Below are 17,497 nucleotides of genomic sequence, written 5' to 3'. Positions count from 1 at the left end.
GGGGGGGGGCTTGCCCCTGCTCGCCCTATCTCCGCCCCGGGATATTACCGATAGATTAAAGACATCCCCAAGCTTAGATGATTAGATCTTTCTTAAATATTACCTTGGGGTGCCTTGGGCATCCCCAAGCTTAGGCTTCAAATCCTCCTTATTCTTTCTTACGTCGTCATCTCACCCAAAACTTAAAAACTTTTGCCACAGAAAACTTAACAAAACCTTCGTGAGATCCATTAGTATAATAAAATAAATCATTAACTTGGGTACTGTCAAGAAACATTCATAAATTTTCTTTCATAATACCTACTATATTCTATCATCTCGATGACTTAATCCCCCGATACAATTCATAGAAACTTTAAAATTAGCACATTATGCAATAAAAACAGAATATGTCTAAAATAGAATAGTACGTAATGATGCAATTCTTAGTCATACTTCTGTAACTCCAAAAAATATAGGGCACACCAAAAATACTTTTCCGCTGCCGCAAGTTTCTTTCCTCGTGAGATCCCACCTTGGGGAGGGAAAGAAAGCTCGATGATGGCTCTCTCCCACCCCTCCTCCACCCACCTACCTTCTCCCTCCCGGCGGCCATGGCTCCGACCATGATCCGGCCGGATCCCTCCAACAAAAAGCCTTTTCTCTCCAATGGATCCATTCTCTGACCCCAACTCTATAGCCCATCTTCTGGATTTCTCAATTGGTCATCAATTCATAGGTGAGATACGTAAGTATTTTCAATCTTCGGTGAACTCGGTCTCCTCCTCTCATGGCTTCACGATGGTGATCTCCTTTGCAAGATTTGCTTTTCGTTTGAATTATCTCAATGTCAGCCTGGTTCTCTTTGCATGCATGGGTGGTGATTACCAATCATTTGAGGTCCTCCATATCTCTGGCAATGTATATTGTTTCAAAGTGTGCTCCAAGGCTGTGGGTTTCTATTTGGTACGCAAGATCTTATTCACTTGTGATCTATTTAAATGTTACTTCCACCTCTGGAGTGGTGGCGGCCCAAATTAGATTTTTGAAGAAAAGAGATGGTATGTTGAGCAAGATGCTGAATGGACTACGGTTTCATCTCGGGGAAAGGTATGACAACTCATAATGTGCCTGTCAAGCAAGTATATTGTCGTATCCTTGATCATTTCATGCCTCAAAACAGTGGATATGTCTCATCTCAACATGCTAATACTACTTTGACTGGCGCTAATGTCATTCCGATCGGATCATGCACGGTTTTGACTAACCACACACATGATCGTGATAATCGCACGTCCGTTGCTCCCGCAACGACTGCCATGAATAGTGGATCAATTGTTCTAGGGCCCGACCGCTTTTCAAACTCCAACCCTCCCACACGCATTGTTTCTGGGCCGCCAGAGCCCATTCAGCTGAAGAAAATATACCCTATAGGCAATAATAAAGTTATTATTTATTTCCACATATCATGATAAATGTTTATTATTCATGCTAGAATTGTATTAACCGGAAACTTAGTACATGTGTGAATACATAGACAAACAGAGTGTCACTAGTATGCCTCTACTTGACTAGCTCATTAATCAAAGATGGTTATGTTTCCTAACAATAGACATGAGTTGTCATTTGATTAAAGGGATCACATCATTAGGAGAATGATGTGATTGACTTGACCCATTCCGTTAGCTTAGCATTTGATCGTTTAGTTTTCTGCTATTGCTTTCTTCATGACTTATACATGTTCCTATAACTATGAGATTATGCAACACCCGGTTACCGGAGGAACACTTTGTGTGCTACCAAACATCACAACGTAACTGGGTGATTATAAAGGTGCTCTATAGGTGTCTTTGATGGTACCTGTTGAGTTGGCATAAATCAAGATTAGGATTTGTCACTCCGATTGTCGGAGAGGTATCTCGGGGCCCACTCGGTAATGCACATCACAATAAGCCTTGCAAGCATTGTAACTAATGAGTTAGTTTCAAGATGATGCATTGCTGAACGAGTAAAGAGACTTGCGGGTAACGAGATTGAACTAGGTATTGAGATACCGACGATCGAATCTCGGGCAAGTAAGATACCGATGACAAAGGGAACAACGTATGTTGTTATGTAGTTTGACCGATAAAGATCTTCATAGAATAGGTCGGAGCCAATATGAACATCCAGGTTCCGCTATTGGTTATTGACCAGAGACGTGTCTCGGTCATGTCTACGTAGTTCTCGAACCCGTAGGGTCCACACGCTTAAAGTCTGGTGACGATCGGTATTATGAGTTTTTGTGTTTTGATGTACTGAAGGTAGTTCGGGGTCCCGGATATGATCACGGACATGACGAGGAGTCTCTAAATGGTCGATATGTAAAGATCGATATATTGGATGACTATATTCGGACACCAGAAGTGTTCCAGGTGGTTTCGGAGAAAACCGGAGCGCCGGAGGGTTACCGGAACCCCTCTGGGAGAAATAGTGGGCCTTATGGGCCTTAGTGGAGAGAGAGAGAGAGGGATGGCCTAGGGCAGGCCACACGCCCCTCCCCCTCTAGTCTGAATTGGACTAGGAGAGGGGGGCGACGCCCCCCTTTCCTTCTCCCTCTCGCCCTTACTTTCCCCATCCTAGTAGGAGTAGGAAAGAGGGGAATCCTACTCCTACTAGGAGGAGGATTCCTCCTCCTGGCGCGCCCTCTAGGGCCGGTCGGCCTCTCCCCTTGATCCTTTATATACGGGAGCAAGGGGGCACCTCTAGACATACAAGTTGATCTATTGATCTATTCCAGCCGTGTGCGGTGCCCCCTCCACCATAATCCACCTCGATTATATCGTAGTGGGGCTTAGGTGAAGCCCTGCGTCGGTAGCATCATCATCACCGTCATCACACCGTCATGCTGACGAAACTCTCCCGTGAAGCTCTGCTGGATCGGAGTTCGTGGGACGTCATCGAGCTGAACGTGTGCTGAACTCAGAGGTGTCGTACGTTCGGTACTTGGATCGGTCGGATCGTGAAGACGTACGACTACATCAATCGCGTTGTGCTAACGCTTCCGCTTTTGGTCTACGAGGGTATGTGGACACACTCTCCCCTCTCGTTGCTATGCATCACCATGATCCTGTGTGTTCGTAGGATTTTTTTGAAATTACTACATTCCCAAACATCAGCAAAACCAGCCCACTTTCCCAGAAGCCGGAACGACTAGCACACCCAAAGTTTATCATCCAGATTATAATTCTTTTTGCTCTAAATGGCTGGGCTATGGTCACACACGCTACCATTGTAATAGTAAAATCAGGTGCCGTGCATGTTATGGTTATAACCATATTGCTAGATTCTGTTTTAACAAGGAAATCTCAGTTCAAGCTTATCGGATCAAACCAAACCCGCAACCTCAGCCTATTATATCTACCACCCGTGACACCTCCTCGCCTTGTCACTTCGTCCACCATCCCCAGCTTCGCCTGCTCGCGACTCGCTTCCCGAGATGGCTTGCTACCCCTGCAACCCTCTCCCTCACCTCCCTCCGGGTACCACCATCATCCCCCCCAGACCTCTCTGTGCTCGTCGTGGCTATGTTGTTTTGGGAGGATAACTTCCCATGATGTGCGATGAATGGGCTATCACCACCTTGGTTCTGGAAGTATCTGTAAGGAGTTCACGGCGTGTAGCGACCCGACCTCAGACGGTCAAGTCTCTATGCTTAAGTGTCATCCCTGGATCGGTATGCTGACACACACAGTACTCGAGGATCTATAACAGAGGTAAATCACATGTATAAAGTAATGTAAATACTATTACCTCAATCCAAATAGCGGAAGTAACAACAAGGCTGTGGATTCCCATCAACACCAACGGCAAAGTTGAGTGTAGAAGTCGTAACCCTAATGTATCACTTACTCGTCGTAAGATTCCTGCAACATGAGACGTTGGAGCCATCTAGGTTAGTACATTGAATGTACTGGAAAATTCACACCATAGGATAATGATGAACAATATCTATCACTACATGCATATTTGGCTGGTGGAGGCTCTAAGTTAAAATTTAGCATACAGATAATTTTTCCCTACAACAAAGGAATATATTTTATTTAACTACCAAGTTTGTTGAAAACATTGAGAAGGTTCCTCCAACTCAATCCCAAAATAATAGTTATAGCCAACAATTTCATTGAGTAAGTGATGAGATCAAATCAATAATTCAAGTATCAGATACTCAAGATGTCCATAACCGGGGACACGGCTAGTCATGATTAGTTTGTACACTCTGCAGAGGTTTGTGCACTTTTCCCCACAAGACTCGATCTCCTCCGTTGAATTTCTTGCACTGCATTATGTTTGAGAAACAGATGACCGAGACACAGTCTTTCCGAAGAGGTCCCCTTAACCGATAGATAGGCCGGTACACCTACAATCCCCTACATCTTCTAGCCCATCATGGAAAGGATTCCCACAACTTACTCAACTATGCCAGAGCCCATAATGGCTTGTGGCTGCACACAGAAGTTTCTAGCATTAATAATCTTATGATCCCTTTGAGCCTTGGTGGCATTCCATAGGGTGATCACACGGGTACTCTGGGATCCCCTAGGGCAAGCACTGGGTTCTCTAGGGGCCCGGGCAAACCACTGGGTTCTCTAGGGCTCCCCAACCAATCCACCCAGATGTGTATTAAAGTAACCACCTTAAGTTTCCCTTAGTTAAAATCTCTCACACCTTTCATGAGTCTCACGAACCAAACCACGTCTAGGAGCATAGCAAAGTAGTATAAGCATAACGGATAAACCCAGGGTTTGATACAAGACAATAGGTTCCTACCTCATCAACTACTTCCCAAATCCGGATAATGTTTGAGGGTTGAAACTAATGCATAAAAACAGGGTAATAAAGGGATATGATCAAAGTGTGAACTTGCCTTGTACTGTTGTTGAACATAACTCGCACTCATAACTCCTGATAATTCTACTCATAACACTCCGGTCAATCTATCGGGAGCAAGCAATAGCATACATAAGCACTCATGCAAAAGAATCAAAGAAAAGATCTTGGAAAACTTCGAAAACAAGCAATTAACTCTTGCAACAGAAAACAATTTCTAACAGTACCAAAATTGGGTGGATTTGGTCTTATCAGAAAGTTTAGGTCAAGAGCTTCAATTAGCAAAAAGAATCAGCTGAATCGGAGTTATAAAACTCAAGTTATGAACAAAAGAAGTTTGAAATTCAGATCTGTTTGAAACCAAATTTTAAAATTTCAAAAACATGTTAAAGTGGATTATCTGGATAGAGGGGATCATAACGAAAAAGTGGGCATTGGTTTCGTTGGATTTGGACAAACGAGTAAAAAGTTGTGACCGTTTGAAGATGAGGGACTAAACTATAAATAAAACATCTATATAGAGGTCCCTGACTAAAACAGAAACCCTAACGAACGGATGTTCGCTATAGAACTATATGAAACGAACACGTTCTCTAAACACGCCTAAACAGAGAACGTTTGCTAAACAAAGTAAACCTAAAGAAAACCGGTTTTATAAAGAAAAACCGATCTAGGGTTTTTGAGAAGAAAACCTAAGAGAAACCCATAGCGGTTTATTACCGGTTCAGGGTGGTTTTTCGTCGAAAACCGGCAGCGGCGGTTAGTGGGTCCGGCGGCGGCGGCGGCGAGGAGCGGTGGCGGTGGCGTCGGAGAGGAGCGGCGGCGGCCACTACGCAGGGCGGCGCGGCTTGGCGGCGTGGTAGAACAGCGGTGCGGTGGCGGGCGCGGCGGAGCTAGGCGAGCAGGCCGCGGCATGGCTCGATGCGCGCATCGGCGGGGCGGCGCGGCACGCTGGCGAGGCGCGGCGATGAGTGCAACGGCGGCGGCGACAGCGAGATGCGGCGATGGCGCGATGTGAGAAGGAGGGCGGCGGCTCGCTATTTAAAGGCCTAGGCGGCCTCGGGTGGCGTGGCAGAGGGGCAAGGTGAGGCGGCGCAAGGAGTCCGAGGCAGGTACGGCGTCCATGGCGGCGCGGCAGCGTGCGGCGGGCGGACACCGTCTCGGTGTCGGCGACGAGCTGCGCGGGGCTGGCTGGGCTGTGGCCTGGCGATAACGGGCCGGCCCAGTTGGCAGAGGAAGTTTCTTTTTTTAAACAGTCAATATTTAAAAGAAAAAACAAATAAAATAAAAATATAATATACCAAAATTTTCAGAAAAAGATTTTGTACAACTTGAACTTTTTTCTAGCATCAAATAAAATCCACAAAAATTTAAATAAAGCAAAGAGTGCTACTGTTTCATTTAAAATCCAATAAAAATCATTTTTAAAATATCAAAATGATTTCAAATTTATTTCTCTCCAATTTTCTGATGTAGGGAATCATTTTATCCTAATTTCTTTATATTTTATTTTTGGATAAAAATAATTTGAATAAAACCCAAATAACTCCAAATTGAAAATAATTCCAAAGGGACTTTAAATTTGATTCTTTTAAACTTCCAACTCATATTTCATATGTTTTGAAGAAGTCATTTTATCTTCTCTCATGAAAATCATTGAGTTGCTTATAGTTTCTGAATTTGAAATAATTTCAAATGAAATTCAAATATTTTCAAAAAACCCTTTTTCATTTAATTAAATGGAAGGAGTCATATCATCTTCTCTGTAGGGTTTTGTGATGAAATGAATTTGAATTCATGGAGATCATAAATGCAAGATGAATGTTTGGGAAAGTCCTTTTATTCCCTCTCATTTAACTTTCAAAAGTTTCAAATCTCACTCAATTTCACACAAGCAACCACACCAAAATCAACAATCAATCTAAACTATTTATTTAATATACCATTCAAAAATTTAGAATTTTGGGATATTACAAACCTACCAACCTTAAAATAAATCTTGTCCTCGAGATTCGGAGAGGCTAGCAAGAAATAGGTTAGGTTTGGGGGTCTTCTAAAAAGTCCATCGATCGTCACAGGGGGTCTGGGGCGCTACCACCCTTAGAAACATGGTTACGATTCCATCAAAACTCATATAGTCCATCCTTATCGTTGATAGTGTCCACCTTCTCAGATTCTCAAAAAAATTCCTACTCTGCCTCTTCCGGTAGTGGCATAACCCTTTCCCTCAATTCTTGTGTCCATTTCATCTTGGTACGGTACCTCTGTGATTGGGCCTTCTTAGCTGACAGGTCTGGCGCCAATACTAAACAACTATTGATATCTCATGGTGGTCAACAAACAATTTGACTGGGTCCCTGCAGGAAATGGGTCTGGGTTTCATTCTCACTCTATGACCTAAGATTGGCAACAACTACCTTGTACAAGGGGAAAATTGTCATACCATTCTAAGGTTTAAACAAGGTTTTGATCATCGTTGCTCTACTATGGGTAAGTCACTCAGATTTACCATCCCATCACTAGTACAGCGAGCTCCTAAACAAACGGTTTTTAACCTCTTTCCATGACGGCATTTGGAACCGTCGCCAAGTGAGTGTGGGCGACAGGGGGGTCCTTCCCACACGACCCAGAAACCGTCGGGGATATGCCCTCCTGGCACACACGTTCGGCAAAATGAGGTCATGTGCAACCGGCGAGCACTCAAATATGGAAATACGTACAGTAGAGCTAAAAAATACAATTGTACGGCGAAATTGTTTCCGGTCACAAGTACATCTCACACAATCAATCCACGCTAAACGTTTCCATTCGTATGTACATCCCACATAGTCACTCCAAGGAAAACATTTCCGTTCACATGTACATCATACACAATTTTTCCCGTTAAATCGCTTGCGTTATTGAATATATCACACACGGTCCATGGAAGAAACTGTATGGCAAAGGCTGTCCATCACACATAGTTTTCATGTGGTAAACGTTTGCGTAAGGTGGCCTAACGCAAACAGTTTTCAATAGAAAGTCGTGTGTGATTGTTCATCGATCCAACACGGTTTATTCCTAGAAACTGTGTGCATTGCCTGAGGTCACCGCCCATGGTATTTTTTCAACAACCGTTTGCAATAGCAAAACCCAATTAGCAGGCTAATTATCCGATTATTCATAATACATTTATTATTCTAATTGACAGTTCATATTAAGCACACAATATATTTCATTTTCATAATTGAAATACATCAGAGTACAACATCATATAGCTTCAGCACTCAGCTACCCCATTACACAACTACACCAGGACCAAGTTTCACATGCAACATCTATAACCTTTCGAAATCAACATCATAGACGGTACATAGACATATGTATCTCATCTGGAAAATGCGTAAGCAGAAGGCGAATATTGAGCCTTCATTGATGTTGAAGGTCTTTGTAACTTTAGGCTAGTGCCTTTGGATGATTGACCGTCCATCCTTCGTCCTCTTCAGGAACACTTCAATATTGAACCGTGGGTGTTGTATTAATACCTTCCTCCCCTCCTGACCATACAAGTGGTTTGAGAGGTAATCATCAGTGAACTGCTTTGGAAAGGCCTGAAAACAAGGATGTGCATAAATATCTTCTCTATATTGGAAATGGGGCAAAGGAATAAAAAAGGCAAGGTATAATAGTTAGTACCATCTTGTAGTGAACTGATGTCTTCTTCATTGTGCAGACAAAGATCTTGTTGTTTTTTGTCTCTAATTTCTTTATCCTAACAATCTTTCTGAGTTTCTTGACTTGACTGATATTCATGGACAACTCATTTCCCCATATGCAAAAAGGGTCGAACAGTGGTGTCGTGGAATTGTCACGGTAGATGTCCTAGTGGAAGGAGTTAGTCCTAGGGCCATCGCAACTAGGAAGCTTAAAGGGGTTAATCGGGACAAAGGACACGAGAGGTTTTATACTAGTTCGGCCCCTTACGATGAAGGTAAAAGCCTACGTCTAGTTGTGTTGGTATTGCTGGGGTTTCGATTACCAAGAGGCTAGTTCGCCGGCTTGGTTCTCAATCTCTTGTTTCTTGCCCTAAGCCGCCACCGGGTCGCCCCCTTATATACACGGGTTGACGCCTAGTGGCCTACAGAGTCCCGGCCGGCTCATAAATTGTATCCGGCTCGGTGACTTCTTCTACATGCCTTTCTTTACAAGTCTTTCCTTATCTATGGCGGTTTACAATATTGGGCCTTAAGCCGCCTCTAGGCCTTAGGCCTTCTATAAGCTTTAATAAACTATCGTCTTGAATGTTTATTGGGCTTCCTTCGTGACCCGCCATTGGGGCTGACTCGGCCCCTCCTGGGTTGGTCATAACTGATATTTATATCTCCAACATTAGGCCCCAGGTTGACTTCGAACTTTGTTCTTTGTCAATCTTCAATACTTAGACAAAATCCATCCTCTTATCCTCGCAGAGGTTTTTTGTAACCCGCCATGATGTCATCTCTGGAAAACACGAATTTTTTTTATGACATCATCTCCCAATGGATCTTCATCTTTAATGCCTTCCGAGAATCGAGGCGTCCATCAAGTTAGATAACCATTATTCGGCTCTTCCTCGATTTTTGCGCCCGTCTGTTCATCTTTTCCCTTATAAATAGGCACGCCCCGGCCTTTTCTCATTCTTCTCTCTTCTTCATCTCCTTCCTCTCGCAACTCTCCTGTTGCTCAAGCTCCACCGTCCCCGCAGCGCTCATCGTCGTCCTCAAGCTCGGCCGCTGCATCACCCTGATTCTGTCCAGAGAACGGCGGCGTTCCTCCGTAGCAACTCTGCACCCGTAAGATCTCACCTTCTCACCCCCATAGATCTGCATTAGGGTTCAGGAGGTTTCCTTCTTGTGTTCTTCACTGTTCGTCGTAGATTTGTTGCAACTTCTCTTACCGCACCCTCTTTTGATCTAAAAGTAGTGCAGAACTTAAGCGGTAGCTATTTCTCATCCATTTTAAATGTTAGTAGATCCCTTTCCTTTGCGTATATATCTTCTTAGAGATGATGAACTCATCTGGGCTATATTTTTAGGTCTAGGAATTTTTTTCATTTTGAACGGCCATTTGATCCATATTAATATCCAGAAGTTTAAGAAACCTGTTTGTCTCCATACTTAACCAATTTCTGCTGCTGGTATTTCTTAAATGCCTGTAGTCATGGAGGCTTACTGTGTCGGCTTACCTTTCCTTATATGACATTTTCCCTTAATTAAGCCGCCATTACTCCTCTGTATCATCTTGTACTTTCATCATATTTATTGAATTGAACCGGCATGTTACCTTCCTTTCAGCGCGTTTTTGAACACCATGCCGTCTAAAACGCCGACTGTCTGCAACTGGGTTCCCTCAACCGTGACTGAGGAATGTTTGAAGGAGTTCTTCTCCATAGGATTTTTGCCAGGAAAAAATGTCATGTCTTACCATGCACCTGACCCGGACGAAGAACGGCCCAATCCACAAAATGGTGAAGTCATTGTCTTTACTGACCACATGAACCGTGGCTTTTCACCGCCCGTCTCAAAGTTCTTCAGAGATGTCCTCCATTTCTTCAAACTCCACCCTCAAGATATCGGGCCCAACTCCATATCCAATATCTGCAACTTCCAAGTGCTCTGTGAGGTGTACCTTCAGGAAGAGCCGACCGTGGAACTGTTTAGAGAATACTTTTATCTGAACCGGCAGAACGAATGCACCAACGGCCTTAGCTTGGAGCTTGGCGGCATCTCAATTCAGCGTCGGCAGGGTGCTTTCTTCCCCCTCATAGTCTTTCCGAGTCATCTAAAAGACTGGAGTCAGACTTGGTTCTATTGTCAAGATACCTCACCAGCAAACGAGAAGCCACTACCGGGTTATCGCGCCGAGCGTCTTGACTCCAAATTCGCGCTCCCTGACAAGCTTACTGCTGCCGAACGCAAGAAGCTGATCCCATCAATAAAAAGGATTAACGCCTTATTAGGGAACAATTTAACCGGAGTTGACCTGACCCGCTGCTGGATCTCATGGCGGGTTATCCCTCTAAGCTGTCGGTCAAAATTGATGTACAAGTATGGTGGAGGCCCAGATGACTCTCTTCGTACAGCTCCGTTCAATTAACGAAACAAGATATTATTTCAATGTCAACCCTTCTGGTGAACGGAAAATACGAAGACTGCAGTATCGTTGGGTTAAACCCCTTCTGCAAGCTTAACCCGGTGCCAGAAGTAAGGAAACTCTGATCTCTTTCCTTTGTATTTTTCCCAACCGTATTGTTTAATACTTGCCTGACCTTTCATCTTGTTTTTACCTGTTTGCAGGCTAAATCTGATTTCTGGAAAGTTAAATATGACCATGAAGCTGCCAAGAAAGCGAGAGTCGCCGCCATAACTGCCAAGAAAACGACCCGGAGGTCTAAAAAGAAGAAGAAGAGCACCACTGAAGATATGATGAAGCTTGACGATACTTCTGAGTCGGAGGTAGCCCTTGACTCCCTTGGCCAACTTTTTAATAATCTTATTAACACTGATCATTACCAGGATGACACTGGGGCCAGTCAGGCCGTGGAAGAAGAGGTAACTATTTCCTCTGACTCAGCCCATTTGCCAAGACAGAAACTTCGAGTCGTAACCCGGAAAGTAAGGTTTTCACACCCTTTGGCTTATCTAGACCCTCACTTTCTTTTGAAAAAACAGCAACATGAGAGCCGCCGTCAAGCCCGGACCGAAGACGAACCGCCTGCTATTCTTCAACAAACTCCTCAAAAATGCCAGAATGAGGTTTATTTCTTTGTCTTTTGACTTTCTGTTAATGGATCTCCTCCCTTGCATTACTTACTTTGTTTTATCTTTGCAGGAGGTGACTCTCTCTTCTGGCGACTCGTCTCAGACCCAATTTCCGGCCTTCAAGACTGCCCCTGGGTAAGGAAAAATCCTATTTCTTCCGTGTTTTTTAAAATTGTCTCTTTATATTGACAGTCCTATAATATTTCACTTAGTGGTCAAGCTAAGTCCAAGAAGGCCAAGGTGACTAAGCCGGTGGAAGACCCGCCAGTCCTTGTATCTGAACCGGCAAGGACACCTTCTCCTCCATTAACTGAAGCTCCAGAAGACCCGCATGTCAATGATGAAGTAAATCCTCCTGAACCGTCAGTTGACGATACCATCGTGAATCCTTCCGCAACTGGACCATCAAGCTCGGCCAACCCGCCATCACCGTCTGCACAAGACGTTTTGATCATCGGGAGCCACTTTGTTGAGCCGAGGAATCCCACCATGTTAGCTCGTCACATGGCGAAACAAGAGGCGTTGGAGAAACAAAAAGTGTGTTTTGATGTTTCACATTATGACCATCTGAATGCCAACGACATTTTATCCGGTTATCTTAGCCATGTGCACTCCAGCCGTGACTCAGAGATTGAAATGGTCAAGCTGTAGCAGCTGAAATATGAGGTATGTCCGTCCGGCTTACTTATATTCTGCCAGCCCCCAAGTCTTCAGACTATGAGAAAACCGGAATGATCTGTAGACTTTTATGATATAGACTCACTTTTAACTTTGAGATTTTTCTGGAGTTCAATAAAATGGAACAAAGCATCACCTGTAGTCCCCAAGGGTCGGTTCATTTGACCATAAATGAGCCGGTACTTTGAATTTTCATAATTGTCTTGTACCGTATCCAAAAAACATTGTAATCCGGCTTAACCTTGAGAAACTTGCTGAATAGCATACATTAGCCCCCAAGTGCCAAGTGCTGTTACTTTGTAAAGTACTTGGGACTTGAAGTATGTTGTAGAGTCATAAGTAATTGTTTTGGCATACATTAGCCCCCAAGTGTCAAGTGGTTTTGCAGTGCAAAGTACTTGAGACTTGAATCTTTAACTTTTGAACCTTAATTGAAATGTTGACTCATCTGGGTATCTTTTGCAGAATGCCTTATCTGAACTGAGCTCGCAATTAACTGATGTGAAGACCCGGCTGGCGGATCAGGAGGCAGAAATCAAGTCTGCTGACTCCAAACTGCAAGTAAGTCTCTCTGAGACGGAAAAATTAAAAACCAACTTTACTGCCAAGAAGAAAACCTGGGATGAAGAAAAAATGCTTCTGACTCAACGCGCCGAGAATGCTGAAGCAGCCCTTGAAGAGGTTACAACGGAGCTGACCGGCTTAAAGGACCGGGTGTCTCAAATGGTGGCCGCCATCTTTGGTAAGCCATCTATATTTGATCTTGTGTACTTTTTGTTGATCCGGAATATAAGCCGCTAGCTGACTCTTTGTTCACAAAATATGTGCAGGCCCACGAAGAAAGAATCTGAGTCAAGACCACATGATTAAACCGAAGGTGGTCTATACCTTAGTAGGACAGTTGTACATTGGCGCACAACGAGCACTCGCTGCTATCTCTCCTGCCAATCAAGGACCCAACCGGCTCAGTGATGTTTTAAAGAAGCTGTCAATCTTACATACCAGGTTCCAAGAAGTGAAGCACTCCTGTGCCAGAGCCGGAGCTTTGACTGCCCTGAGCTGCTCCAAGGCTTGGGTGCGAGATCTAGACCCGGCGGACGTTGCCAGAGGGTATCCTACCGTGAAGGAAGATGGATCTCCCTTTGAACAAGATGACTTCATGGCTTGTGTGCGCGGAATTCGACCTCACACGACTATTCTTGGAGATGAAACCAATATCGACAAGTATCAGCCAGGTTTTGATGTGGGAAATAAGAAGATGGCAACTCCCTCGTACACAGTGACAGATTTAATCCCGCCTGTTCATGAACATACATTTGCTCCGGAAGTTGATCCGGCCGGCCTGATTGACGAAGAAGCAGAATTTGTCGCCGTGAACGGTTTTGATTGGCCAAAACCCAGCTTCCAATCAGTAGAGGGCGGTGAACCGGCGAGGGAGGAGTAATAACCATCTTCATCGGCTTATAAAAGCCTTGTAATAGATTAGGTGTGAAAACACTGCATGCTTTGCCTATGCCATTGCGCATAAAACACTGTGTGTGATTCTGTGTTTCCTGATGTCAATATATGCATCATATTTATGGTTGTCCCTGCAATACTTCAGCTCTGTTCATGTAGATACAAGAGAAAAAACTGGCTCGGCGGCTTAGTACCGAACGGGTTAGAACACCCGTCTTATAGCCAATATTTTTACCATAGTAGAAAACAAAAACAGACATAAAAAGAGAACAAGGATGAACAACCCTTTGATTAATACAGGAGGCAATTGCTCATAAACAATAGCCATACTTGTACCTTTGATCTCCGGACCACCGGTTTAAATAACCCAGGTGATGAAGTTGATAATCCAATCTTTTTGAGAAGTCAATGTATGCCAAATAGTCTAACCGGCGAAAAAGACCATGCTGATTATTTGTGAAATTGAGACAACAAAAATTAGAAGGCAAATAACAGGTGGAAATAAAATTAACCTTGTAGTCAAAGGTTGGGGGTTTCTGATTCGAATACGATCAGTAAACTGGACCAAAGGGGTTAAGCTAAGGTTCGAATACGACCATATAGCCCCCAGTGGCTTTGGCGTTGCGCCGATCAAGAGGGTACCGACAACTATGTTCTCTTTGGTTCGAATACGACCTATGTTTGAACAGGAAGCCCCCAAATGACCTTGAGAGGTTTTTAATGACCCTGATTCAAATACGATCCAAGTCGGACCCAAAAGGGGTTAAGCTGTGATTCAGATACGATCAAAAAGCCCCCTAGTGAGTTTGGCTTTGAGCCGATCAAAAGGGTTATGATAGCTATGTTCTCTTTGGTTCGAATACGACCTATGTTTGAACAGGAAGCCCCCAAGTGACCATGATAGTTACAGCTAGATTCAAATATGATCATAAGCCGGACTAAAAAAGGTGAGACTTGATTCAAATATGATCAGCTCCTTAATAGTCATTTGAAAAAATAGTAGTAAAAAATAATAAAGATGCGTAATCTTTCTGAAAAGAAAAGAGACCGATGGTCCTGCTTTATTACTTATCATAATATATACAACTGCAAAGTATGTACATGATGAGAGCCGGTGGCTCAGGTGTAGTATGGCCGGAGTTGAGCAATGTTCCACGGCTGGCGGGTCTCCTCTTCCGACTTACGTGAGTCTTTGTGCTTTGGAACGTCAATAAGGTAATACGACCCGTTGTTTAAGTTCTTGCTGCCACAAAGGGTCCTTCCCAAGGTGGGGATAACTTGTGTCCATCTAACAGATCCTGGATGAGTCGGAGCACCAGGTCTCCTTCTTGAAAAGTCTTGGACTTAACCCGGCGGCTGTGATAATGACGCAGGTCCTGTTGATAAATTGCCGATCGAGCCGCTGCTAAATCTCTTTCCTCATCTAACAGGTCAAGTGCATCCTGTCTGGCTTGTTCCTTATTAGCTTCAACATAACCTGCCACACGGGGCGAGCCATGACGGATGTCACTAGGCAATACTGCTTCTGCTCCATAAACCATGAAGAAAGGTGTATAACCTCTAGACCTGTTAGGGGTGGTGTTGATACTCCACAACATCGAGGGTAACTCCTGTACCCAACACCCGGGCGTTCGCTGCAAGGGAACCATAAGCTGGGGCTTGAGACCTTTTAAGATTTCCTGATTTGCTCTCTCAGCTTGACCATTGGATTGAGGATGAGCTACAGAAGAAACATCAAGTCGAATATGCTCACGTTGACAAAACTCCTCCATAGCCCCTTGGGATAGATTAGTGCCATTATCAGTGATAATGCTGTGTGGAAAACCAAAACGGAAGATCACCTTTTTCATGAACTGAACTGCCGTGGCCGCATCACACTTACTCACCGGCTCTGCCTCAAGCCACTTTGTGAATTTGTCAACTGCTACTAGAAGATGTGTCTTTTTATCCTTAGACCTTTTGAAAGGTCCAACCATGTCAAGCCCCCAGACCGCAAATGACCAAGTGATTAGAATCATCCGTAGCTCTTGAGCCGGAACATGTGCTCGTCGTGCGAATTTTTGACATGCATCACATCTACTGACTAGATCCTCCGCGTCAGCGTGAGCCGTCAACCAGTAAAAACCGTGATGAAAAGCCTTGACCACCAAAGATTTTGACCCGGCATGATGACCACAATCGCCTTCATGGATCTCACGAAGTATTTCTTGGCCTTCTTCAGGGGCAACACACCGCTAAAACGCTCCAGAGACGCTGTGATGGTATAGCTCTCCGTCAGAAATGGTCATTGACTTATACCGCCGGGTTATCTGTCGAGCCAGGGTCTCATTCGCTGGCAACTCTCCCCGGGTCATGTAAGCCAAGAACGGCACTGTCCAATCTGGGATGACATGAAGAGCCGCCACCACCTGTGCCTCCGGGTCAGGAACGGCTAGATCTTCTGTGGGTAACTTAACAGACGGGTTATGCAAAACATCCAGAAAGGTGTTAGGTGGCACCGGCTTACACTGAGATCCCAACCGGCTTAGAGCATCAGCCGCTTCGTTCTTCCTACGGTCAATGTGTTCCACCTGATGTCCTTTAAAATGTCTTGCAACAGCATAAACTTCACGGCGATAAGCCGCCATGAGAGGGTCTTTGGAATCCCACTTGCCTGATACCTGTTGAGCCACTAAATCTGAGTCGCCAAGACACCGGACCCGGCTCAGGCTCATCTCTTTGGCCACTCGATGACCATGGAGCAAGGCTTCATATTCCTCTGCGTTGTTAGTGCAAGGAAACATCAGCCGCAACACATAACAAAATTTGTCACCTCGAGGGGAGGTTAAAACAACTCGAGCCCCCGAGCCTTCCAACTGTCTGGACCCATCAAAGTGAATAGTCCAATATGTGTTGTCTGGTTTCTCCTCCGGCATCTGCATCTCTGTCCAGTCATTAATAAAGTCAACCAGCGCCTGAGACTTGATCGCAGTACGTGGCACATACTTCAACCCATGAGATCCAAGTTCAATGGCCAACTTGGCGACTCGTCCAGTGGCCTCTCTATTTTGGATGATGTCCCCCAAAGGCGCAGAGCTAACCACTGTGATCGGGTGTCCCTAAAAGTAATGCTTGAGCTTCCGGCTTGCCATGAACGCCCTGTACACGAGCTTATGCCAATGTGGATATCTTTGTTTAGATTCGATCAGTACCTCATTGACGTAATAAACCGGCCGTTGAACCAGATGTTCCTTGCCAACCTCTTTGCGCTCGACACAATTGCCACACTAACAGCCCGTGAGTTAGCGGCTACGTACAACAATAGTGGCTCTTTCTCAATTGGAGCAGCAAGAACCGGTGGCTCATCAAGCTGTTTCTTCAGATCCTCAAAAGCAGAGTTTGCAGCATTACTCCAAACAAAATCATCTGTTTTCTTCATCATCTGATACAAAGGCATTGCCTTCTCCCCTAACCGGCTTATGAACCGGCTTAAAGCAGCCATATGACCCGCCAGCCGTTAAACGTCATTGATGCATGTTCGTTTGGCCAGGGATGTGATTGCCTTAATCTTCTCCGGGTTAGCTTCAATACCTCGGTTGGACACCAAAAATCCCAAGAGCTTGTCGGCTAGGACTCCAAAAACACATTTAGCCGGGTTAAGCATCATTTTGTAGACCCGGAGGTTATCGAAGGTATCTTTCAGATCTGTGACCAAGGTCTCCTCTTTCCTGGACATTACGCCCAATCTGACTGTG

The sequence above is a fragment of the Triticum dicoccoides genome, chromosome 2A (assembly GCF_002162155.2).
Source record: "Triticum dicoccoides isolate Atlit2015 ecotype Zavitan chromosome 2A, WEW_v2.0, whole genome shotgun sequence".
Taxonomy (NCBI): Eukaryota; Viridiplantae; Streptophyta; class Magnoliopsida; order Poales; family Poaceae; genus Triticum; species Triticum dicoccoides.
Note: the sequence above shows the minus strand (reverse complement) of the source record.